At 46.6% G+C, this 24680-nt stretch overlaps 1 protein-coding gene and 1 long non-coding RNA gene across 4 annotated transcripts in view; one reads left to right on the top strand and one right to left on the bottom strand.

Moving 5' to 3' along the window:
* Positions 1–24680, top strand: part of ARHGEF17 (Rho guanine nucleotide exchange factor 17) — a 371957-nt gene that overhangs the window by 81434 nt on the left and 265843 nt on the right. The window lies entirely within an intron of this gene.
* On the bottom strand, positions 1190–15126 carry LOC137545434 (uncharacterized). Its single transcript, XR_011026034.1, has 3 exons — positions 15051–15126; positions 4373–4488; positions 1190–1294 (listed from the first exon to the last, which is right to left on the bottom strand). It is a non-coding gene; the product is annotated as an uncharacterized lncRNA (long non-coding RNA).

Genomic DNA, 24680 nt, shown 5'->3' with positions numbered 1-24680 from the left:
TTGCTTAACAGCTGGAGAGCCAAGTTTGCAGATCACTGGTGTAGGGTGAACGTTGGTCATGGAAGGGGTGCTTGCTGAAGGTAGACCTGAGCTATGCACTTTGTTGGTGTCTGCCAGCACAGAGTAGAAGATGTGCAGTGACCCTTGCAGGATGTAGTGGCGTAGCTAGAGATCATGGGGCCCCATAGCAAATCTTTCATGGGGCCCTCAGGATGGAGGCACTCTTAGGCTACTTTCCCACCAAGACGTTGCGTTTTAGGGGACGTTAAGGTTGCATAACGTGCCCCCTAATGCAACGCCTGGTGGTGTTGAAGTTGGACGTCAGCTTGAGCTGCATTATGCGGCTCTCAAAGCAGCCGCTGCAGGATAGTGATAGGAAGTCCGGATCTTTTTAAGGATTCGGGTCATTCAAATCGGATCATTGAAAAGATCCGGATCTTTGAACCGAATCATTTGAATCATTTTACTAGGGAAGCAGACTGGGTGAAATGACTAGCAGGACAGGACTTTCCCTGCACTGTACATTCTGTATGTTCCTGTTTCTTCCAGACAGACATCCACTGTGAACCGAAGCTTTCATTGTGATGATCCGGATGATTCGACTCACAAAAAGATCTGGATCAAATGAACGATTCGTTCATGATCCGGACAATACTATGAGTCCCACCAGGAGTCACCACAGTGCAGTGAATATTAATTAGCCATGTGGGACTTTAACATCCCACTGTGAAACCAGCCTAAAGCAATGCCACCTGCCCCTACCCTATGGATAAAAGCTAATTGGGCAATTTGCAGTCTCATGCAATCAACACTGCACATAGCATTGAGTCATGGGCACTGAGGCAAAGTCACAGGGTGGAGAAACACAAGACAGTTAATGTTGAATACATTACGTACCACTGGGCCCCCTATTCTCCAGGGCCCCATGGCTATTGCTACGCCCCTGGCGGGATGTAAAGAAAGCATCAAAGTACAGTGAAGAAAGCAGTGCTATAGTACACCGGTGAGAATTGTAATGATCCAGCACAACTGGCCAGCTTTAGGATTCTTTCGTTGAGGCCGCACTGTTCATTCTCAGCAGACAGCCCAGAAAATGTGACATGACAAGAGCAGGGGAGCTCTCTCCGCCTCTTCCGACAATCTTCCATCAGCTCTTCCCAGCTCTCTCTGCAAGTCCTCCTCTCTGCTCCACTTCAATTGCATTCTTCAAAGATGAAATTGTAGTTTACATATTTCCTCCACCTTGTTTATCGTCTTCTCGTTATGTTGTCATTTTTCCTGCTGAGAACGGGCCCTGGGGGGGGGGGGGGGGGACAGAGTTTTGAGGATTACATGCTATTTCGGTGTAATTCTTTGGAAATCTGCTATTATTGAAACAAACATGTTGTTGGAGTGGAAAAGTGGAAAAGGTAATTAGTTTTGATTTGTGTACAGAAATCAATCCCGTCCAAGGGATCTGGACTGTACCAAGTGTGAAGGGGTCGGCCTGGATGTGAAGTGGTCATTGTGCAATAAGGAAAATGTGAATCTGTATCTTCTCCTGATACCAGCATACTTCTGTTACCGGACAGTAAAACTGTCATCGGACATTACTGCTATATACTCGAAGAGGAACTCTAGTGAAAATAGCATAATGAATAAATTTGCTTATTGTTTACAATATACATTTATAGATTATTTAGTCATTGTTTGCCCGTTGTAAAATTTCTCCTCTCCCCGATTTACATTCTAACATTTATCACATGGCGACATCTTTAGTCCTGTCCGGTGGATCATTGCTCTTTTAGCAGGGTGTTCCAATTTTGGTGAGCACCCGGTTGTCATCGGTTTGCCTCCTAATTCTCCTCCTATGCTGTAAGCAGATTTGTGCAAAGAAACGTCTGCCCTACATTCCCTCGGTTGCGCCCCACCCAGCTACTTTTTCATGCCACCCTGCTGGAAAAAAAATTTCTGGGGAGAACACTGCACTGTTCCGAAGCCAGTGAAAACAATACCTGGTCTCCTAAAAATTTGGTGGGGGCTAACATGCTAGGATTGCCTTGTGGACGATCCAGCTCTGCTAAGAGGCATGTGGGTTAAGCCCCTCTGCCGACGTCAAGGCCAGTCTCCTAGAGGAGAACGTTCAGACAGGAGGAGGTGGGGCTTGCGGCGATGTTCCTGCCTATCCTATCTGTTACAACACGGTAATTGATGCATTCTGCTCGTTGATACTTTAAAGACGAGACCATAGAATTAAATTGGTGAGCTTGGAGGCGGTTTATGAAGATTTAGAGAGGGGAGGTGGTTTATGAAGATTTAGAGAGGGGATTACGCCGTACATCTCAGCTCTTCCCTGCACTGAGCAGCTGGAGGAAGCTATTTTAAGCTCTCGTCCTCCTCTGGCTGTAACATTACTCCAAGGGAAGGAGATGGGAAAGTGGGAATATTTGCTGTCATGTGGGAGGGGCCGCTTGTGTAAACCACACTGGAGATAAATGTTCATTTCTGCAGCCATCCAGCTTAATTGATCATTGAGCAAGCAAGTTTCTTGACAAGACAATCCCCCCTTCCTTAAAGGGGAACTGAAGAGAGAGGTATATGGAGGCTGTCATGTTTATTTCCTTTTAGACAATACCAGTTGCCTGGCAGCCCTGCTGATCCTCTGCCTCTAATACTATTAGCCATAGCCCCTGAACAAGCATGCAGCAGATCAGGTGTTTCAGTGGTTCAGACTTATAAGTCTGATCTGACAAGACTAGCTGCTTGCTTGTTTCTGGTTTTAATCAGATACTACTGCAGAGAAATAGACCAGCAGGGCTGCCAGGCAACTGGTATTGATTAAAAGGAAATAAACATGACAGCCTCCATATACCTCTCTCTTCAGTTGTCCTTTAAAGGGGTTCTGTTTACCTTTTTAAAAACAAAAACTGCCACTTACCTGGGGCTTTTATCGGCCCCCTGCTGCCAGAATGTCCCGCACCGTCCTCCTCTGATGCTGCGTTCCCCGCCGCCAGCACTGGTGTAATCATACGTCTAACTAGACAAATAGAAGTGCGTCAGTGACCGCGCACATGCTCGCTCCCGGCGCGTGAGCGGGAGCTTACTGCGCAGGCGCAGTACAGGAAAACTTCATACTGCGCAGAAAGTTCCTGTGGGAGCGAGCGGGGGCCGATAGAGGCCCCAGGTAAGTGGAAGGTTTTGTTTTTAAAAAGGTAAACAGAACCCCTTTAAAGGAAATGTTAAAGTGGACCTGAACCCTTGCACAGGACAGGAGGAAAACGTAGAGAAATGCACCCTGCATGTATTTAGAGAGTTTAGCCTAACTCCCCCTCATTTGTGTCTAATCACTAGTTATAATTTTATCCTGCCCTGTGTCACATGACTGCCTATGGCAGATAAGCCCATTTGAAAGCACAGGCTGTAAGCAGTATGTCTGCTTCCATGAATCAGGAAGTGGAAACTGTGCAGATTTATTTTAGGATTTATATGAGCTGTAACAAATACTTTTGTTATTATGCTGTTAGCATACAGCCCCCTAGAGTCATCGTGTGCCTGCACCATCGTTCTGCCACCCTCCAGCCAGCAGCAGCGACCACCTCAAAGCTGGCCAGCCACCCTCCTCCTTGTTGTGTACTCGTCCACGGTAGTGATCTGCGCATGCACAGTGCGGAAACAATGCTACTGTGCAGGCGCTATCGGCAATGGGAGCATGATCAAGTGTGCATACGGGTCAGGCCGCGCATGTGCACTACCCTGGGACTGGCTGCTTTGAGGGGGTCGGCACTGCTGGCTTGAGGGTTGCGGAAGGATTGCGCGGGCACAGGATGACTACTTTTAAAGGATCAATTCACCTATACTTAGCAAGGCCCGGTTCACACTGGCGTTGAAGTGGCAAACGGATCCGTGAAAACTGATCTAATCACTGGTCGATCAGATCCGCTTTCACTCAGTTTCCGTTCCGCTGCTTCCGTTCCGTTTCCCACATCCCCCCAGACCCCCACCCCCAAATGTATTTTTCTGTTTAGAACAGTCCGTTTTTTCACTAGTGTGAAGAAACGTTCCGTCTTCTCATTGCCCCCAATGCAGCCCTTCAGCTTCCGTTTCCGTTACGCTGGGCTCATCGGTCCAGAAATATAGGGGCAGCAGGAAACTTGCAGTCCGTTCAGCAATCGTGCAGAACGAATCTGTATGAACGAACAGATGTGAACAGATCTATAGGTTAGCACTGGATCCGTTCCCATCCGTTACCTTCCGACCTGAAAACAGACCATTTTTTTAATCTGTAATGTGAACTGGACCTTATGCAGTTTTAGGTGGAGGCTAGCAGGCTGGTAGATTCTTACGCTTTAAAGCAATACTGAAGTGAGCTGCAAAAAAATATTTTGATACTCACCTATGCAGAGGATCTGGATCCCATAAACTCTCACTAGTCCTCTCTCCATTCTCTCGTTCCACTGTTGTTTCCATGCCTTTAGGACTTCGAGTGTTTCCAAAGCCTGCCGTAGAGTCCTGTAGGTGCGGAAATACATTGGGGGACAGCAGTGAAACGAGGGGAAGGAGAGAGAACTGTGGCTCATGACTCAATAGGAGTAGTGAGCCTGTTTATCAATTATAAACTGTAGTAGATAATACATTAATTTCTGCCAAAGTTCTTGAGTATAAGACTCAACAGGTTTGGTCAACTTTGGCAATAAGATAATGTTCACTTCTTCAGGAGTGAAATCCTGGCTTAGAAAGTTCCTACACCAAAAAGATACACATTCCTTTCATAAGAAGTAGTCAAGTTTTAGGCTATAGAAATTGCACATCGTTTTAGGATCCTTTGTACTCGGTCACAGCGGCCATTATTAAAGGACCTCTGTTGCGAAAATGTTAAATATGTGTAAACATATACAGATAAGAAGTAGGTTTCTTCCAGAGTAAAAGGAGCCATAAATTACTTTGCTCCTATGTTGCTGTCACTTACAGTAGGTAGTAGACACTTGACAGAACTGACAGGTTTTGGGCTAGCCCATCTCTCCTCCATAGGGGATTCTCAGCATGACCTTTATTCTTTATAAAGACACTCCCTGAAAAATATTTACACAAAGATGCTGGCCAGCCTCTCCGCTTACCGTACACTTTTTGGGGAAGTTAGACGGAGCAACTGCCATTCACAAGTGCTTTTGAAAATAAAGAAAACCCTGAGAGCCCCCCCATGAAGAGATGGGCTAGACTTGTCGGATCTGTCAGATTTTTACTACTTACTGTAAGTGACAGCAACATAGGAGAAAAGTAATTTATGGCTCATTTTACTTTGGAAGAGACGTACTTCTTATTTGTATGTGTTTACGTTTATTTTACATTTTAAGATTTTCATGACAGTGGTCCTTTAAAGCAAACCTGTGAGGTTTGCTTTCAGCAAATGTAGATGCTTACCTCAGGAGAAGTATTTAGGAGTCAGAGGTTTCCCCCGTCCTCCTACGTCAGTCTGTTGCAGTGCTGGGACCCCTTAATAGTGCCCCCACCCCTGTGCACCACCCCACTCATGTTCTGGCAGAGATAGCCAAGCCCAGTTGGGTTCATGCTACAGTGCAGACAGCTTGCGCCTGCACAGTATAGTGGCCCTGATCCTGCCCAGGCAGTGCTAGTGCGCCTGAGAGAGCTGTCGATAAGCTTTTTTTCGGGGATCCCAGCGCTGGAATGGCACTGCGGAGGAGGACAAGGGAAGCCTCTATAGTCCAGAAGCGTCCCCCTCCTGAGGTATCGATCTGTGCGCCACTACTCTGGTCTAGACTAGACCAAAGTAGTGGCAGCGGCGCACAGATCAGCCGCGCTGGGAAGAGAGGGAGCGGCTGACAGCCTCTGATATCTGGAGGGGGAGCGAGGCAGAGAGGGGGATCCCCAAGGTGAGGGAAGGGGGGGAGACGGCCCTCTTTCGCCGCTGTCCCCACGGTTTCCTCTCCTCTTTGCTTCCACCCCTCCTGCTGCTTGGCAACCCTGCGAGGGGGGGGTGTTTGGGGGGCTGGCAGCTTGTCAGCTGGGGCTTGAGCCCCATAAGTATCCCTTAGGGGCACTTATTTTCACTACAGGTACACTTTAAGGCAGGCATGTCCAAAGTCTGGGCCAGAAACTACTGATTAGCAGGTGCCACTGTGCCAGCAGTAACAGCCAGTTATAAGCCACTGCCAAATTCAAAATGAAAAAAAAATAATGCGCCAAAACAGTAGGAGAACAACAACATTAGATATCCCATCATGCTTTGCACAGCATCAGGGGAAAAAATGCCCGGGCAGTTTTCTTCTATGCAGCTAAAAATGAGGCTTGGGTAAGTAAAACAAAGTTCTGATGCTGTGAAATACCAAGCCTTTTTCAGTGCTGCTGAGTAGATTTTTAGTCTGGAGGTTCACTTTAACTTTTGTAGCTCAGCCCCCTAGCTATGGCGCTTGGCCTAAAAAGTTTGGGCACCCCTGCTTTAAGGGGACTATAAGCTGTGGTTTAGTTGTTGTCCTGGTAGCAGCCAATAGTCTGACTTGTTGCTGTGGTCAGTGTATTGGTCAAAGTCACCTCCAGTAAGCTGATTGGTTGCTAGGGGCTTTGGATTGGTCAGTGTCCTGGTGTCAGCCAGTTGTAGTTAAGCAGTGGCAGCAGCAGAAGAATGTTGCTCCGTTCGTCATGCCTTATAAAGCCAGCGGGTTGCCATAGAGCGCCAGAGCTGACAGAAATTCACAGAACAGCTAAATTAAGACACATCTTAAAAATAGGAGACATTCCGCAGCAATAAAGGCCCTTCTTGGCCAAAACAGGATGCTGTTAAAATGTTTTATTCAGAACAAAACAAGTCCCCGTATCCAGGAGATGGTGGCGTGATTAAAGTGGAAGTCAAGACATTTTGTTTTCATTTCTTTTCTTTTTTTTCGGATGGAGTGGGCAGCGCAATGACTTCTCACTTAAATTCCAAGACTGCACATAAAAGATGCTTTCTTTTCGCAGTACACATTGAGAAAGTTCAGTGCAAAATGAAGAAAAGAAGTAACCTGGCACCGTCGCTTGCTTTCGTGATAGAACTGTATTTAGGCTGTACAGCCTCGGAAGAAGTGCTGGTGAGCGCAAAACGGCTGTCAGGCATTCTGTGGCCACACCCACTGCTACTGACCATTTACCCACATTTGGTATGTGATCTCTATTATGCTTCACCTGTATGCAGACTGACTGTAATGGTCTAATAAATACCACAAAAACAAGTGACAGTGCCAGGTTACTTATTTCTTCATTTTGCATTCTATGGATACTTTTCATTTTGCACCTAGAGCACATCGCAGCCTCCCATGTTCACACAGCCTCTCACCATATATGCTGATTCTTGTAATGCTGACTCCTCCCACCCTCTTTTGCATGTTCGTTAATAAAGTAGGGTCTTGGTTACCTGGCACAGGTGGAGATTGCTTGATGCCAGATAGGTGTAATTTCTGGTTGCTTGAAAGTTCAAGCAGCCAAATGCCTCAATGTAACACTAACCCACCCATAGAAAAAATGCAGAGCAGCACGCAGCGAAAACTACTTACTAGAGCTCTGGGCCCCGGTCCTGTCCACTTTCTGCATCCTCTGCTTGGCCCCTGATGCATCATGTGACACATCCGGGGCCATGCAGAGAATACACCAGGCAGGTGTAGAAGTGAAGATGACTGGCGGCCGGAACTCTGGCAAGTGGCTTCCGCTGCACACTGCTCTACAATAATGAGAGAGAGGCACGCCCCCATGGCGCGTACAAGAGGAGTCAGTGCAGGAGACTTGGGCGCAGGACACAGCCGGTATATGGCTGATCCTGCTGCTGCACAAGTTCCCGGCCGTGTTAAATACTATTCCCCCTCCAGGCCGCCATGGATGGTGGTGAATGAAATAATTCAATCCAGCAATTGCTGGAGGCCGAATTATTGTGTTTTAAAAGTAACTTCAGCTCCGTCTTCTGATGGTGCCGAAGTTACTCCCTGTGCGCTGCTATTGACGTAATTCCTATTACGGCCTATGGTGGCGCCAGCTGCGCCCAAGTCTCCTGCTCTGGCTTCACTGTGTTTGAATGGCTTCCCCAGCTAACAGCTGATTGGCTGAGATTGGCAGATAACCGGGACTCTACTGTACACGTGTACCAAGAAACTAGAATAACTAAAATCTCCAGGCATCTCCAGTGGTGATATAAGACAGCAGAGAAATCCCTCCTAAACCTGGAATCCCTCCTAAACCTAAGAAATAGAAGGACCGGTGCTAACTTGTTCAGCAATGCCTGCATTGCTTACGGCTCCTCCCTGCTTTTTTTCTATAGGTAGTGGGGTATATGGCATCCATTCACTGTCAGGTCCCTGTTTCTGATTCAAGGATAAGATTGCGGGTCTGGTATCATCTCCCATTGGCCCTAGGAATGCAGTGTTCTCCCCAGGCTCTTTTAGCCGGGTGTTACACCCGGCTAGTTTTAGCGAGCACCCGGCTGTCATCGGCTCACCTCCTCCTATTCTGTAAGCAGAGTTGCTCACTGAAGCACCGGCCCTGCATTCTCTCATCTCGCCCCACCCGGCTACTTTTTCATGCCACCCGGTTGTAAAAAAAATTCTGGGGAGAACTCTGGAACACATGCATGTTACTTGGTGTTGTCCTGTGCAGATCTTAGGGTGCATGCACACATCCAATTTAATTGGCCAATGTTACCTCTTCCATGTAGTATGAAGGCCCATTTTGATTATAACGAACAACTTGAGTAGGTAAGCTGTATTATTATATGAAAGTTTTTAAATTGGCCAAACATTTGCCAGTCAAAATTGGATATGTATATGCACGTTGTAGCCTGGTACACACACACACACGAGCCATGTCACCCTGAGGACATCGGCAACCAATCTCTCGAGTGACATTGCAGAGCTGAGGCTGTAGGCCAGAAATGTGTTCACTTCCTATACGGAATGGGGGGGGGGGGACTGACACCATGTGGGGGATGGGGTTAGTGGCGAGGACAATGCTTTCATGAAGGAGCAGCTGAGAGGGGTTGGGGGCTGCTATACACATGCTGTATTCTCGGCAGAGTAGATCTGACTAAGCTGAGTTTCACCCAGGGCAGGGGTGTCAAATTTAAATACGAGGTGGCCCGAAATTGAACACTGGGACCAAGTCGCAGGCCAACTTCAGTGTCTGGTGGCCACCTTCCTCCGTTATAAAGTTCCCTGGTGTCTAGTAGCCCTCCCCTATACAGTTCCCTGGTGTCTAGTAGTCCCCACCCTCCCCTATACAGCTCCCTGGTGTCAAGTGACCTCCTTCCATTCCCTATTAAGTCCACTGGTGTCTAGTGGTCCTCCCTCCCACCCCTTTAAGGTTCCCTGGTCTTTAATGGTCCTTCCTCCCCTATACAGTTCCCTGGTGTCTAGCAGCCCCTCCTTTCCTTCCCCTATACAGTTCCCAGGTGTCTAGTGCTTTACCTCTCCCTCCCCCATATGGTTTCCCTAGTGTTCTAGGGCTTCACCTCCAATATAGCTTCTCTGGTGATCTAGAGCGGGCCAAACATAATGCAAAGTGGGGAAACCGCTTGCGGGCCAAATTTGGCCTGTGGGCCAGAGTTTGACATGTATGGCCTAACTGGTTCACACTGCACTCAGCAGTCTTCATTATACAGTACATGATCCAGGATCAGAGCTGAAAAGTTTTGTTTTTGTTTTTTCTTTTGAAATAATCCAGATTTGTTAAGTCAGTGGTGTTCTTCAACCTTACCCGCTTCTGGACTGACGTGGTTGGGATCTACGTCCTACTGGTGGCTGTGCAAGCTCTGACAGGACTTAGATTCACCGCCGCACACTCACGCTGTCCTCCGTCGCTGCATCAGCTTTCTCTGCTGCCTTAAAAATAGTGTGTCCATTGTGCAATATGTGCTGTTCCATGCTGTAAAATGCATTGCATAGGAGATAGGACCATGCTAATCCTCCCCCAGAAATGCTCAGAGACTGACTAGCCAGCAGCAGCTTCACTTTACCTAGGAGGACTCTTAGGCCTCGTTTCCACTTGTGCGGTGGCATGCGTCTTGCGAGACGCGATGCCGGCACAGCTGCCTCTTGCAGACGAATCCCACCAGTCGCGCTATGCACGGCTATGGGATTCGGACAGTATCGCTCAAAATTATGCTGCAGGGCCTCAGATTTTTCCTCAGCCATGAATTCGGATGGCTAACATAGACTTCTATAGGCTGCTAAAATCCATCCGAATTGGTGGGCCCGGATTCGCAGCAAGGGAAACCTAGCCTTAGCAACTTCTTCAGAGGCAGCTATAAAGTCTATCCCCCTGGCAGGAAATGATGTAAATACACAGGGATGTGGTACAAAATGGCGTCTATTGTGTTTCTGCCGCTTTATCTTACTTCTGGACCAATCAGAATAATCTTTATTCACCAAATGTGACAGCTGCCTCACCCAAAATTATTTTTGGTATACACAGCTATTACATAGTGCAAATAACAACATAGGACACAGTGCAACTGATGGAAGACTAACAGAAGGACACATAAGATGTAAGTCATAGGTGTAGTACGCTACGCTAGGTGCAATCCCCTTGCTCCCCAGAGATACTGGAGATGCAGTTCAGGAGGTGTTCTTTGGAAGAGGGTGAAGTTCAGAAGGAGCAGGAGTGAAGCATTAACAGTGAAGCATATACATTTTTGTTTTTGAAAAAACCTGTTCAGTCTTTTTTACACTGTGAAGTGCCAAACCTCTCTTAGTGTGTATGGGAGTTCAGAAGGAGGACTGCTTGGGTGGAGGAAGGTGTTCCTGTGCTTAGCGGTTTTGGTGGGGATGATCTTGTAGCGGCAGCCTGAGGGAAGGAGAGTGAAGAAACGACTGCTGGGGTAGGAGGGGTTATGGGTTATCCTGTTGGCCCTGGACCTCATTCTGGATGTGTACAGGGGTGACCCGATGATCTTCTCGGCGGTGCTGATTACTCTGCATCCTCGGTCGCCTGCATTAGCCCCTGTGTACCAGACGATAATGAAAGAGCAGAGGACAGATTCTATGGTGGCAGTATAGAAACTGGTCAGAAGCTCCGGCAGGATTCCAAACTGTCTCACTTGCTTCAAGAAGGACAGCCTCTGCTGGGCCTATTTTTGGATTATAGTTGTATTTGCACCCCACCTCGAGTAGTCCGTGAATGTAGTGCTTAGGAAGCTAGCGCTATGTACCGTGGAGACCTCTTTGTCCGCGATGGAGACCAGGTTGAGTGTGGGTGGGTGCCTTCTGAAGTCCTCGATCAGTTCAACAGTTTTTGCCTCTTTCAGGACAAGCTTGTTGTCTTTTTACCGCCAGATTTCATAGTGATGCTACTGGGTCTAGTACAATAACAAACCAGAGCTGCACAGCATGTATATGCCATCTAGCAGCCTCCATATTTATAGATGACCGGTACTCTTTGATGACCTAGATTCTGGGCCTTTCGTGTGCTCACTAATCACTGCTTTATTACCCCCTAGGGCACTCTGGGCAGCCGTGACTGCGGTATTGAGGTAACTCCGCATCTCTTGAGAAGACTCCCTTCCTTTTTTAGTCTGCAATCACGTCGCAGCTGATTTGGTACTTTAAACAGATTCTATTTTTTGGAGCTTGAGCTAAAAATGTCCATTACCGTGTCTTTCTAAATACAACCTTCCCGGTTATCTGTGCTCTAATTCTGTTCTCTTTTTTTCTTCCTGCATTCTTGCCTCAGTTTGGTATGGACCACTCTCTGACAGTTCATAAAACGCCAAGCCGCTTGCATAGAGCACAAAGTATGAGCTGCTCTTCTGTAGACCTGATTCGCTGACGCCGGTGCCTAATACAGTTGGCCTGAGTTCAGGGATGAATGAGCAGCTCGGGCCAAACACAGAGGAATTATTGAGTGGGGGGGGGGGGGGGGGGGAAGCAGATTGTAAACTGCCCATAAAACACCATTAGGCCTGGAAGCCACTAGAAAGCGCAAAGTGCTATAGCAATCGCTAGCGATTTGTGATAGCGTTTTGCAAGCAATTTTGGGAGTGATTTCCCTGCTCCTATACAATTCATTAGAATGGAAGCGCTCCCAAAATGCTGCATGTCCTGTGATTGCGATTTGCTTAATCGCAATCGCTCTAGTGGAATCTGTCCCATCCATTTACATTGGCAGAGCGTTTAGGGAAATCCCTAGCGATTGAAAGCGCTCTCCCTAAATGCTAAAAAAAACCGCTCTAGTGGGTGTCAGGAACCGGCCCGCGGCACGCCTGCGTATACGGTTCCCGACTGCGGGTTTGACCAGATTAAGCGGGTAACAGCCTTATTTAAGCTACAAACAAGGCTGGGACCCCTCAAACACTTCCCACTGCCACCACTAGCGTTGCTAGACCCATCCCCTCAGCTGTCGAGGGCTCAACGCGCAAACTGCGTTTTCGTATTTGGGTCAGCTTTGCACTTAGGCCGAATACGAGAACGCCACGCACCCACACACACAGTACAGTTGTACAGTAACACAGCACAATCAGACACTGACTTGTAATGCAAGTTACACTGTCGTGCAGCAAAACCACTAACAGTCATTCCGAACGATACTGTTAGCTACTCGCACTGGCGTTTCGTATGTTGGGTCAGCTGCGCGCTTTAGGCCAACGTATGACAAACGCCCCCACACACAATGCAATTACACTTTCATATGGTAGTGTTGCTCAAGCATACAATTAGGCATGGATTTATACACAGTTGCACTTCAATCTCCTCTAGGCTATGAGTGTTAGTTTAGTACCGCAGAAGTCAAGCTTATTAAATAACGATTTAATATTCCATAGAAAAAATAGAACAATGCTGAAAATAATATATACAAAGATTACAAAAACAAAGTAAAAAAAGTTACAAGATAAAAGTTACAAAAATAAGAGGTTACAAAGATACACACCAAGCAATTTGCTTACCAAAATACAGGAATCCAGATAGAAGAACCTTGGACTTTTGTGGACGGACACAATTCTGGTTAGACCAGGAGTCCACTAGCTTGGGCCAGGAGACCGGCTGCCGCTACCGTCAGGAGGGGACTGATTTGAGGTAGCTGTCCCCTGGTTTTTATAATGAAATATTCGCCTCGGGGGGGGGGGGGGGGGGGGGGGGTGAGACCTAGATTTAATTACATCCTCAGTCATAATTGGATTTCCAGAGATCTAACATCCATATGGGAAAAATGTACTGTAGCCCACATACATGAAAAGATTTCCCTAACCTCCAATCTCCCCAGGTTACAGGTGACAATTGATTAAGGCTTTCACATTGCAGCAGGATGTCCTGTGTGAAGTCCTGGCTCAGGCTGGTGTGAGCTGCTTCAAGGCATATGGCAGCCAGTCCAGGTGACAATTGCTTCCAAGCACCATACACCTCTGCTACAGTATTCAGACAACAGGGTCAGACCACCTGTATAGGCTTCAAAGCAACTGTCTGATGTAAATTCTAGAGTCTTTTGTTAGCCTTTGAAGTTCCCTTTGAAGTTCCCTGACTGTCCTGATTTGTATAATGGGACAATGGGGCTTCTAATTAGCTCCCTGCTCCCAGAGGAACTGAAGGTAATTGTATTCCACACTGTCATACAGACAAGTACAGCTTCCCCAAAGCCAGATGACCACCCATACATACGCATCTGAAGTACATAGCAGACAGGAAAATTAAAATATTATCCTTACATCATAAGCACCCAAGTATATTCCTGACAGTGGGTTCCAGACCTGAGGATTGGCAACCTATACAGTTCTTTAAATTCATATGGAATTCTGTATTATGCAGACCATTCCCTGTGCCTCCAGGTAATTATACAGACCATTCCCTGTCCCTCCCGGAATTATGCAGCCCATTCTCTGTGCCTCCAGAAGGAGAGTGAAGCAGTGCCAGATTGATGATGATGTCTTTAGGATGTTCAAAACTATTTCAGTGTATCTGTAAACTTTATTTTTTTTATTAATTTTCAAGTTGTAAAGTGGTCCTAAAGAGAGGTGGGACAGGCACGGGTGGTCCTCAGTTCAGGAATAGCAGTGTGTGCACCTAGTGAACTAACAGTGTGCCATTCTCACCATTGTGTTCAGAACAGCAGGTATTACTATCCACATATACAGTATGCCGAGTTCCTTACCAGTAAGTTTTATTCTTTTCCCTAAAGTAAAGTGGCACAGTTAGAGGAAAGCCAATTACACATCTTCCACATACGGTAAGCTGATTCCCTTCTTGGTATTGATGCCTGGACCTCGCTGCACACAGTAAGGGCCTTTGCAGAGAGTAACCAGGCCTCTCACAGTGATTTGGGGTCATTAAGCTACAGGCTGTCAAATGTTTTATCCGAAAATAGAGCGAGAAATGATTTATGAGCTCAGATTTCCAGGAACAATTTCAGGAAAAGACAATGTCCCTCCATACAGAGAATCTGCACTTGGTGCCTGTTATTTCACTTACTGGGCTTGATTCACTTATAGCATGCCTCATCAGAGATAACACGCCTTATCAAAGTTAACATGCCTTATCAGAGTAACATAGCGAACGTATGCCTGCTAATTGGCAATGACGATAGCTCCACTCGTCCTGCCCTGAGCAGGCGTGTTAACTTTGATGAGGCGTGTTAACTTTGATAAGGCATGCTATTTCTCTTAGTGAATCAAGCCCTTTGCCTGTTCGTGTGATGTGAGTATGAAATGTTTGGTTACTGAGAGTTCTGAAGCCAATACAAAATATACCTGGTCTCCCAGAATTCTTGGGGGGGGGGGGGGGAGGAGCTGGATTCCACATATCTAAACAGCCTAAGCGGCTAAGCATCACTGGGAAGCATCACTTACCAATATACAACAATATATTAAAATAGTGTTTCTGATGCTGAAACCAGAAACATTACCGCAAAAAATTGGTTATCTTTTTTAATTAACTACATTCTACTATAAGGACGGAGGAGAAGGGCCTTTGCTGATTTCTTTTTTTTCATAATCACAGAGGCTCTGGCTGCCCCTGGCTTGGTAACCGCTGCATAATTGGCAGGGCTGTGGAGTCACCATAGTGACCGGAGGAAACCCACATGAGCATAAAGAGAACATACTGATTCCATACCGCTAGTTAAGTGGCTGAGATAAATGTTATTAAAATATAATTTCCAGTTCATTATGTAGCCAGCTATGCCTTTCTAGAAGTGTTGAATTAGACTTCCTGTCTTGCAGCCATGGCAACAGTCTATAGTTTGGTTTATATAACCACTCCCAAAGCCCCGCCTCTCTCCCTCTCAGTGTCTGGACTAGAGATGGTCAGTAAAACTAATAATTCTGAATTTCAGGCAAATTTAATGCAACGTGGAATGGAGCCAATAGTAAATAAACAGGAAGTTCATTGGATAACCCTAAATCCAGTCTGCATAGTAATTGAATGATTGAAGCTCTGGTGGGAGTTGCTGGTTTTTGATTGGTCTATTTTCAGGTAACAGATATTTGCATAAAATTAACACAAAATTTGCATGGACTCTGAAGCGTTTCGCATGTCATTGACCATCCCTGGTGGCAGCGTTTCCATGTACGTGAGCTGTAGTATTATAGATAACTGCTGTGTCAACACACACGCAATGTCACCTCTGGACGCCAGCTGTCCCTGTTTGGCCTTGGAAATGTTCCTGGTTGTAAAAGCTGGTTAACTCTGTGCTGAGTGTTTCAGCTTTCCCTGTGTGAGGGCCGGTGCACACCTAAAAGCGCTAGCGTAATCACAAACTCTCAGCGCTTTTAGAAGTGATTCTAGGCATGTGCTTAGCAATTTTCTATTTATACCTAGCAAGCGACTTTGGTGTAGCTATTTTTTTTTAAGTACAGTAGAGCTGCAAGTATACAGGTTTAGTAGAAAAAAAATGCTTGGAAAATCGCTCTGTTATAGCTCTTTAAAGAGCGAATTTCCACTTTCCTATACGTACAGAGAACCAGAGCTGAATAAAAGAAAAAGTTCTATACATACCTGGTGCTTCCTCCAGCCCCATAAGCTCGGATCACTCCCACACGGTCGTCCTCCGCTGTCTGTAGCTCCGGTATCGGGTCCCGTCACTTCTGTCAGTCGCGGCCAGTCTGACGTAAGAGAAGTGCTCTCCGCGTATCTCTCCAGCAGCCACTGGGGAGATATGTAAAGGGCACACTTCTCCTGCGTAGACTGGCCCCCATAGCCCACAAGGTCACCTGGCGTCCTCTTGGTCACACCACACGAAGGGCTACATTCACAAAGCCCTGCTGCTATAGCAGTGCGAGCTCCATGACAAGCAGCGGGACTGGATGGGAGGCATGCTACGCCCGATCCTGCTGCACAGCGTGCCTTCCTTAGTTACGTGCGCTGCTTACATTAGCAACACGCTTTCCTTTACATGCCGGCCGCTCCTGTGAAGTATCGCAGCTGCGATACTTCACTAGCGTGGCCGCTACTATGTATGCCATCTAATAACTATGCTAATTAACACAGCAGCACCCAGCATTTAAAGCAACGCGAGTTGCTAATGTAAGCAGTGCACGTAACTATGGAAGGCGCGCTACACTGCAGGACCGCACATAGCGCTCCTCCCTAAATTTAGGTCACGCTGCTGTCATGGAGCTGCTATAGCAGCGCGACTTCACGAATCAAGCCACAAATGTGAAATTAGCCCCAGTCATAGCCCCTGAACAAGCATGCAGATCAGATCTTTGACAAAGGACTGAAACACACTGCAGAGAGCTTTTTAATCCGACAGCACTGCATTTGCGTTTACAGTTATATGGCCTATCAATCCACTGCCACTCTTACCCCACCCCCCGATCCACCTACATTTTCCATTCTGGCTGATTGTACATTTTAGTGGGATCAATCCCCTTTTTGGGGGGGGGGGGGAGAGATGAACTGGTATTGCAGTGTTCTCACCAGAATTTTATTCCAGCCGGGTGGCATGACAAAGTAGCCGGGTGGCATGAAGATGTAGCTGGGTTGGCGAGATGGCAGAATCCATGGCTGGCGCTTCTTTGCTTACAGCAGAGGAGGAGGTGGGCTGTTGACAAGCCGGGTGCTCACCAAAGCTAGTCGGGAGGAGCACCCGGCTAAAAGATCCTGTGGAGGATATTGTATTGTTTAAAAATCAGTATGACTCACTTTGAGTATTCCAGATAATAGTTTGGCCACGTTCACATCGGTACATGCAGTGTAACGGCCGCATTGTAGCAGCTTTCCACATTGCAATGCACCACCTATGCAACGTTCATAGTTTGGCCTGTGCATTGTGGTTTAACAGCGTGGGGCACTGCATGCAGTGTGTTACCGCAAAGCCTGCACATTAAAGGTGTCGGTACTTTTCATTGACGGTATGCCTCACTGCGGGTATAACGTACGGACGTTCCAGTTCCGTTGCTTTACAGCAGAATACCTGCAGCATGAGGTGACCCAGAACCACTAGTAAGCTATAGGGGACAAAAAAAGACTGAAAAGCCCTCCTACTAAAAGAAAAAACAGTGCTTAGTGTGGTTTGCCTTCTTAAAATAGAAGGTATTTGCGATAATTCAGATTTAAAGTGGGTCCGAGATAAACTTTTACTCATTGCATAATTCTGCCCCTTACATATAGTTTATAGGGCATTCCTCAAGCCAAATATTTTTTTTTTAAATACACTAATTCCCTATAAACTAAGCAAGCCTCACCTACAGCTCCTATAGCACCTAGGCGTTCTGAGTCCCATGTAGCAAGTGCTCATGGGACCTCAGTCTGGTGAGGAGGCCTTTCCCAAAGGAGGAGGCATTACCAGCCAGAGATGTCAGAGGCAAGGGGGAGGAGAGAGGAGTGGAGTTTTCACAGGCTGAGGGGTGGAGACGCAGAGCAGCTTGCCTGTGTGATGACAAGCAGAATATGGCTGCTCTCATTGTATCACAGCAATAACTAATCATATACTGTTGAAGCTGTTTGCAGCTAGATTTGCTGTGTAAGCTATCTAAACTTTAGACAAGATATATAGACAAGTTACTTGTTATAGTTAGTTTTTCATCTCGGATCTGCACAATGCACCACTGCTGAATATGCAAATGATCCCTTTATGCCCCTGAAGCCAGGCTTGCATCCAGAACCGCTGGTGCCTAGCAAGCCTGTAGCTTTACATTTTACAGAGCCACATCAACATATGTTGCTTTTTAGTAGGAGGGCTTTTCAGTCTCTCTAAGTCCCCTATACTTATCTAGTGGTTTGGGTCACGCCAATCTACGTGGTTACTCTGTTGTACTGGTACAAGCCCCTATCCCATTGAGCCATATCAATCTCTGCCATGCACTGAGGAGGACCAACAGCCCGAAACAGGCTGTCTGCACGTTGGGTTGATGTGCTGTACAGCGCCCACTGTGAACCGAGCCTATGGTTGTCAGTGCAGAAGTTTGTTTTGTGACTTCAGTCTGCAGTAGCATAGGGAGCAGGCCAGAGCACAATGCTGGGAGCACTGCGGCCTATCCACAGACGCAGCCCCACCTCTATAACCCGCAGCGCAGGAGAACTGAGCGTTCCCGTGTTTTAGAAAGCTTTGCTCTGGGAATAGAATGGATGGCAGCAGGTGACTCTTCACGCTACAAACGCCCTGATTAACCTTGCGTGGCATAAAGAGGATTATTAACGTCAGAGAGCGCGGCGTGTGGAAGATGGAACAATGAAAGTGTCACACTTGTGCCTCTGCAGTGCATCAGACTGACGGTTATTGGTGTGCTGCACTTCATAGCACTGCTGAGAGCTGGCCTGCTCATAGCGGAGGGCCTGCAAGCCAACATAGCTTCCTCCTGACCCCGATCATTGACCCCAGATACCGATGTTGCCCCCGCAACCCCCTCTCCGAAATCCAGCCACACATCCATAGATCGATTGCAAAACTGTCTTCAAGAATTTTGATGAAACTGTCAACTTCCCAGATTATACACATATACACTCTTTAATGGAATCTGCAATCAGATATTGAGTGCGTATCGCTGCAGCAATGCATTAGTTTGGCGCCGGGCAGTCCTGATTTCGCTATGCATTACCTGGCACCCATTCTCATTTAAATCCTGTGCTATAAAGTCTTAACCCTAATCACATACCTATTGCCTAACCCAACCCCCACCCCCCTTTAAGTGTGTACAACTAACCATGAAACCCTGACACCCAAATGACCAATAGTTGTACCTAATTGGCTACTGTGTCCCCTGTATTATAGCAGTGGTCATTTTTTACCTTTTATGTCGGCATTGGTTACTTTGTCCTCTGTATTACAGCAGTGGTCACTTTGTACCCTTTATATAGGTATTGGTTACTTTGCCCTCTGTATTACAGCAGTGGTCACTTTGTACCCTTTATATAGGTATTGGTTACAGTGTCCCCTGTATTATAGCAGTGGTCACTTTGTACCCTTTATATAGGTATTGGTTACAGTGTCCCCTGTATTATAGCAGTGGTCACTTTGTACCCTTTATATAAAACAGCAGTTTGCCTGTTTTACTTTTTCAAAACAGAAGGTATTTGTGATTATTCAGGTTGGAGTGAGCTCTGAGGTGTCCCACAATGCATCACATCTGAATATGCAAATCATCCTTTGTTGTCCCTGTAAGCTAACCACACCTCCAGATCTTTGGCATGCAATGATGTGTCATCTTGTTTAATATACAGAGCCACACTAATCCAGCATGCATATAGACTGTTTCGGATTGAATGATTCTCATCAGTGCATGGCAAGGATTAAAGTGGCTCTATGGGGTATTGGGGTAGGACTTGAAACACCCAGAGTTACAGGTTGCCTAGCAAACTTATGGTGAACCAGAACTCCCAGGAGTGTGTAAGGGGGTTGAAAGAGATCAAAAAGCCTCCTAACTAAAATGCTATGCAAAACAGAAGGTTGCCTTCTTAAAACAGACGGTATTTGTAATTATTCAGGTTGGAGTGAGCTTTGAAGTTTTCCACAATGCATACCCTTCATATAGGTATTGGTTACTGTGTCTCCTGTATTATAGCAGTAATCACTTTGTATCCTTTATATCGGTACTGGTCACTATTTCCGCTGTATGATAGCAGTGATCACTTTGTACCCTTTATATCGGTACTGGTCACTTTGTCCCCTGTATTATAGCAGTGATCACTTTGTACCCTTTATATCGGTACTGGTCACTTTGTCCCCTGTATTATAGCAGTGGTCACTATTCTATCGGTACTGGTCACTTTGTCCCCTGTATTATAGCAATGGTCACTTTGTACCCTTTATATCGGTACTGGTCACTTTGTCCCCTGTATTATAGCAGTGGTCACTATTATATCGGTACTGGTCACTATGTCCCCTGTATTATAGCAGTGATCACTTTGTACACTTTATATCGGTACTGGTCACTTTGTCCCCTGTATTATAGCAGTGGTCACTATTATATCGGTACTGGTCACTTTGTCCCCTGTATTATAGCAGTGGTCACTATTATATCGGTACTGGTCACTATGTCCCCTGTATTATAGCAGTGATCACTTTGTACCCTTTATATCGGTACTGGTCACTTTGTCCCCTGTATTATAGCAGTAGTCACTATTATATCAGTACTGGTCACTGTGTCCCCTGTATTATAGCAGTGGTCACTTTGTACCCTGTCACCTGTTGCATCTCTTCCAAATGCTGTGATAAATGGCATGGATAGGTAGTGAGGTCAGTGGTAAAAAACCCTTGTGGGGAGGTACACAAGGACGGATCTAGACCAACTTGCGCCTGGGGCAAGGTCAGGCGCCCATGCTCTTATCCCTACTTTTTATACATCATTCGCAAATTAGGTTATAGCTAGGTGCCCCCCCCCCCCCCCCCCCCCAGTATAGGATAGATAGGTGCCCCCCCCCCCCCCCCCACACACACACACTGTGTTGGGCATAGCGCTTTTAGCAAGTTTTCCTTGCCCGACACAGTGTCGGACATACCGCTCAGGGGGTTAAACTGAGAAATAATATCCTCTAAATGAAACAAACCACCAAAATGGTGCTAATGAAGACGCAAACAATCAATGCAGATCACAGCCACACAACAATCAGTAACTCGACACTTGTACGGCTGCGTTTAGTGTTGACAGACGACACATAAGCCAAACACGCCGATGCGTCACGCTCCCGTGCCCGCCTATCAATACTGCCAATTGTTTATTTCCCCATCCAAATTTTGCCGCCTTTTTGAGAATTCAACAAACTGAGGGCAAGAGACAAGCCTGCACCCTCCTTCCCCGTCCCCCAGATCCATCCCTGGAGGTACAGGATGTTGGAACTATGTATTTGGAAAGCTTACTGCCCAACATGGGGAGGTGGAGCATAACTGTACATCTGTATCCCCGACCCCTGTGTGCACTGTACATCGTGTAGGTGTCTGGACTTTTCTGCCTATTCATGAGGGACTGAGAGGGTCAGTCCATACACATATTTATCCAACAATGAGTACTAAAAATTAACTTTCAATCAAAAACATTAAAAGCCAACTTTTACTGCTTTTCCTTTGAAAAAGCTTCCTTCGGGAAGTTAACCACTTGAGGACCCACCCTTTACCCCCCCTTAAGGACCAGCGCTGTTTTAGCGGATCTGTGCTGGGTGGGCTGTGCAGCCCCCAGCACAGATCAGGGTGCAGGCTGAGCGACCAGATCACCCCCCTTTTTTCCCCACTAGGGGGATAATGTGCTGGGGGGTCTGATCGCTCCTGCCTTGCCTGGGTGTTGCGGGGGGGCACCTCAAAGCCCCCCTCCGCGGCGAAATTCCCCCCCCCCTCCCTCTCCTCCCTCCCTTCCCCGGAGATCCGAGGCTGCACAGGAACGGATCTGTCCTGTGCAGCCTCTAACAGGCTCCTGCCTGTCATGTGACAGCGATCCCCGGCCGCTGATTGGCCGGGGATCGCTGATCTGGTACAACGCTGCTACTGTTAGCAGCGTTGTACGAATGTAAACAAAGCGGATTATTTCCGCTTGTGTTTACATTTAGCCTGCGAGCCGCGATCGGCAGCCCGCAGGCTATTCACGGAGCCCCCCGCCGTGAATTGACAGGAAGCAGCCGCTCGCGCAAACGGCTGCTTCCTGATTAATTAGCCTGCAGCCGGCGACGCAGAATTGCGTCGCTGGTCCTGCAGCTGCCACTTTGCCGACGCGCGGTATGAGTGCGCGGTCGGCAAGTGGTTAAACATGTTGGGTGTGTGGTGGGGGTAGTGTTTATGTATGTTTTTAGGGTGAATCTTGGAGTGTCTTGAGACCTTTATACCTCATAGACTATATACTTACCAGAGTACCCTCCCTATTCAGCTTTATGGTACTACTTTTTTTTAAAGCAGCCTTAGTTGGCTTTTAATGTTTTTGATTAAAAGTTAATTTTTAGTCCTCACTGTTGGATGAATATGTGTATGTATTCCTAAATCAGGCTATTGTTTACTGAGAGGGTGAGTTGTCATGTTTGCTTGGAACCCGTACCACATCAGTATTCTGCCTTATGCCCCCATGATCTGAGCGGAGGGTTGCGTAGTCGCGCCCCGAGGTTGTGCCTGTGAAGTGAGTCACAGTGAGGAGGGCGGAGGTAGAAAGTTGTGAGAGTTTAGTAAAAAGTCTGATCTTACATGTAGCTTTGCTTGCTGAGGACTGGTGAGAGAGGGGGGATGTATTACTGGGAGGGAGGATGGGGGGGGGGGGGGGGGAGACACGGAGTTTGTTACTCTTGTGACCTAACCATCTGGAAAAAGGAAAGTGTTGGGCTGAGTCCTGCATGAATAAAGCTCCAGCGAAAAACCATCCATATTTGGTGAAAGCTCGGGGCCTGCTCCCAGCCCGTCCTAGCTTGCCTCTGTCACACTATTAACCTCCGACGTGCCGCTCGGCGCTGGCAGGAGATCGGTTAAAGGCTGGGAAACTTATAGAACTTCCAGTGTGTGTGTGTGTGTGCGTATTTCTGGAACCTCTCCCAATGTCCTGTCTCAGCTGTGCTGCATGTAATTACTCTAATCCTCCTTGATACTAAAGAGGCCAGACAGCAAAGCAAAACCATTGCAGCTGCTCTGGAAACATTGCAGCTGCAAAAGGGAATCCCACCGTCTGCCTGATTTCAAATTTCAGCCGGCCGTGTGTGCTGGGATTGGATCGCGGAACCGCAGATCTGCAAGCTGAAATGTAAAAATAGTTCTGTGAAGGTCAACATACGCTGGATCCATTCTTTGGAGGATTTGATTACCTTGATAGAATATGCCAGTGCTCTACTGATCACCCTTTGCTTAAAAGTGGACCTGAACTCTCTGCTCTAAAAGATACACAACAGCATAATAACCTTTAAAGAGAATCTGTACTCTAAAATTCTTACAATAAAAAGCATACCATTCTATTCATTATGTTCTCCTGGGCCCCTCTGTACTGTTTCTGCCACTCCCTGCTGCAATCCGGGCTTGTAATTGCCAGTTTTAAGCAGTGTTTACAAACAAAAGACATGACTGCTAACCAGCATGTGATAGGCCGAGGGAAGCTCAGTCTTTGACTCATACAGAGCCTGGAGGGGGCGTGGAGAGGGTGTGTATAGCTTCTATCTTATCACAAGCAGAGCAGCACATTCTTGCCTGAGTGCCTGAGCCCGACAAAGCCGTCAAAATAAAGAAGATTAGATTATATAACAGAGATAGTACAGCCACTGTGCAACTAGGAAAGGCTGCAGTAAAACAGACCACATTAGAACAGGTATAGGAACTTATAGAATAGAAGAAATAAGGCTGAAATTTTTGTTACAGAGTCTCTTTAAAGAAAAACATTTATTTGTTACAGCTGATACAAATCCTGCAATAAATCAGCAGTGTACTACTTGCTTTCATGGAAGCAGACCTATTGTCAATATCCTGTGTTTACAAATGAGATCTCTGCCGTGGCAGTCAGCTGGCACAGCTAAGGGATAAAATAACAACTTGTGCTTAGTCACAGATTAGGGGGTATTAGAGTAAACTCTCTAAATACATACAGGGTGCATTTTTCTATGTTTTCCTTCTGTCCTGTGCAAGAGTTCAGGTCCACTTTAAGTGGAACTTTAAGGCCTGGAAGCCACTACAAATAGCAATCGCTAGTGTTTTCTGGCAATTTTGATAGCAATTTTAAAAAGTTTAAGGACCCATTAACACTAGAAATCGTTAAACACAATCAGAAACACTGAGCGAATTTTTCTGGAGTTTCCCAGAATTTTTTCCTAGATATTTTCCAGCTATTTTTCACTGTACAGAAAGCGATTTTTCAGCGATTAGCGGTATGCAATTTCCATTTCAATAAGCTGTGTCTGTCTTCCATAAACAGGAAATGACATCTGCACAGGAAAAAGGGGTGTTTTGTGGTTAAACTCCAAGGTTTGACGGGTAAAATCTCTGGAAAATTGCTGGAAAAACTCTGATTGTGAACAGGCCAGTGCTTCCAGAGCAATTTACCAGCGCTCCTATACTTAACATTGAAACGTTAATCGCTCAGAATTGCTCAAAAAATGCTGCAGGCAACGCGTTTGCGTTTCAGCAACATTACCTAGATTTCCCATCCAGTCAGATAGATTAAATCGATCGAAATCGGCAACAAATCGATGGATCTGCTGATTCTATTGATTGATGGCTGAAATCAACCACTGTATGGTCCCCTTAAGAATAAGCTGTATTTACGTCAGTGTTTGCCCACATTCTGCAGAGCTGCCTGTGATTTTGCCAGTGAGTGGCATGTTAATGCTGCCTGAGTGACAACTGTGTACAGCTGC

Source organism: Hyperolius riggenbachi, chromosome 2 (genome assembly GCF_040937935.1).
Source record: "Hyperolius riggenbachi isolate aHypRig1 chromosome 2, aHypRig1.pri, whole genome shotgun sequence".
NCBI lineage: Eukaryota > Metazoa > Chordata > Amphibia > Anura > Hyperoliidae > Hyperolius > Hyperolius riggenbachi.
This window is presented reverse-complemented; position numbering and strand designations above follow the sequence as displayed.